The sequence below is a fragment of the Limulus polyphemus genome, unplaced genomic scaffold (assembly GCF_000517525.1).
Source record: "Limulus polyphemus unplaced genomic scaffold, Limulus_polyphemus-2.1.2 Scaffold3694, whole genome shotgun sequence".
NCBI lineage: Eukaryota > Metazoa > Arthropoda > Merostomata > Xiphosura > Limulidae > Limulus > Limulus polyphemus.
This window is the reverse complement of record NW_013669304.1, coordinates 109676-111647: the sequence shown is the minus strand read 5'-3', so window position 1 is coordinate 111647 and position 1972 is coordinate 109676. Positions and strand designations below refer to the sequence as shown.

Genomic DNA, 1972 nt, shown 5'->3' with positions numbered 1-1972 from the left:
ACCATAACGAAATTAAAATATAATTTGCTACCTCGTATTCCTTCCCCCCCCCCCTTTTGAAAACCGAAGTGATCACATTAATCATGGCTTATAAATTACTAGTTTTAGTATCCTTACTATTAATGATCTCATTATACTGACACCATGAATCCTGCCCAGTTTAAGTACATACATCTTACAAAGAAAAGGCGTAGTGTTCTCAGATCTTCAGCTTCTCTACCTTCTGCTCAGATTCAGGTTACGGGAAGTTAAGTCCAAAGGCCAGCAAAGTTGCTATAATTAATTAGATCAAGAGATTTGAAATAATGTGATTATTTATACACTTGTTACCAACATTAACATCTATAAGTCACCTCTATGAGAAACTGGTGTCGGTCTCATAACTAAAATTTTAAATTAATGTGAATAACTAAAATGCAAGTTAAAAATTTACAGATTAACTAAATGATGATAGAATGAGAAACAACTAAACAAATTCAAAACGAAATAAAATTAAACTTCCTATTTCACACTTTCCCCTTTAGAAGAAGTGATTACATTATTCAGTTTAAAATTAAATCCTTACGTGTAACATTATACTGATATACTTCGTAGTTTAAATACAGATACAGTACAAGGATCAAACCATTTTTATATATTCGACTTTCTCTTTCGGTTCTAGTTCAGCTTAACGAAGTGAGAGTTCTAAGATCAGTTAACTTGTAATAATTAAATAAATTTCGTACATACTCTTTACAAATATTAATATCTGTACGTCACTGATATGGGAAACTGATGTCAGTCTCATAATTCATGTAAATTCAAAATTGACGAGATTAGCTAGAAGGTGAGTTAGCATTGAAGTGCAAATAAAAATCCAGAGGTTAACTAAACGATAGAATGAATAATAAATGAACGGTAAAGAAATCCATAACAAAATAACAATAGAATATGCTATCTCACACTCCTTCCGCTTTAGACAAAGAAAGAGATGATATTAAGTTATTCCGTATAAATTCCAAATTTTTGTATTCTTACTTTAAGGTCATCGTTATACTGACATTATGAATCCCCCCCCCCCACAGTTAAGTACAGATACTAATACAAATTGTTTATGTTATTAACTCTTCAGGTTGATCTTATCTAGTTTCCTGCTCTGGTTCATCTTACAGGGAGTGCTCGAGTTTCAAGACCATCTAGGTTGAGCACATGACTCGTTAATTCGAAGGATGAGATGTGGACACGTCGAAATAAGTTGTTAATGTAAAGGGGAGGCGCTCTCCAAGCCTTTTTTCTGTAACGATATAGAACGATTAGCAATTTCTGGTATAGAAATAATTTGAGAAAATATTTTTAAATTTAGAGAAGTAAAATTGTTCTACCACTGAACTTATTTTTTTTTAATATAAAAAAAAAAAATTAGTAACATAAATAACTTTATAGTCCATTCTATACGAGAATATACTTTAGAATAAGAAAATTTAATAAAGAAGACAATATATTCTTAATAACAGCGCTAGAAAATTAGATTTTAATTGTGTCGGAAAGATACTAACGGTTGTAAGTTTCTCGCTGTATATTTCGATGCATTTAAACTTTGGATAATGTCCGTTAAATATCTGTGAATAGTTATGTTCGTTCTTCTACGGTTGAAAGTGATGTTGGGTATTTTGTTAGTTGTTTTAAAGAAGTCCTTTTTTTGACCCTTTAAAACTAATTATATGGTTCAGATGTAGTTTAGGGGTATTCCCATTGCCAGAACTTTGTTCTAGAATGAAAGAACAATATACCATAAATATCAGGATTAATATTTCTATAAAAGGAATTATAAAAATTCAATATTTACAAAACTACAGTGTATAATGTTTTAAATAACACTTACTATCTCTCGTGATAACAATATTTACAATAAGTTGTAACATTATTTACATACTATTTTACAACATTAAAATCTGAAAGTTACTGATACAGGAAATTGGTAGTCAGTCTCAAC

At 30.2% G+C, this 1972-nt stretch overlaps 1 long non-coding RNA gene across 2 annotated transcripts in view; it reads right to left on the bottom strand.

Annotated features, from left to right (window-relative positions):
* Positions 1–96: 96 nt before the first annotated feature.
* LOC111088405 overlaps positions 97–1972 on the bottom strand; it is a 2563-nt gene continuing 687 nt past the window's right edge. Inside the window, exons 2-4 of one of the 2 annotated variants that reach the window (XR_002612929.1) lie at positions 1536–1747; positions 1105–1273; positions 97–273 (exon numbers count right to left, since the gene is read on the bottom strand). This is a non-coding gene — a long non-coding RNA (uncharacterized LOC111088405). The remainder of the gene's footprint in view (positions 274–1104; positions 1274–1535; positions 1748–1972) is intronic. The other variant, XR_002612930.1, reaches the window with a different exon arrangement.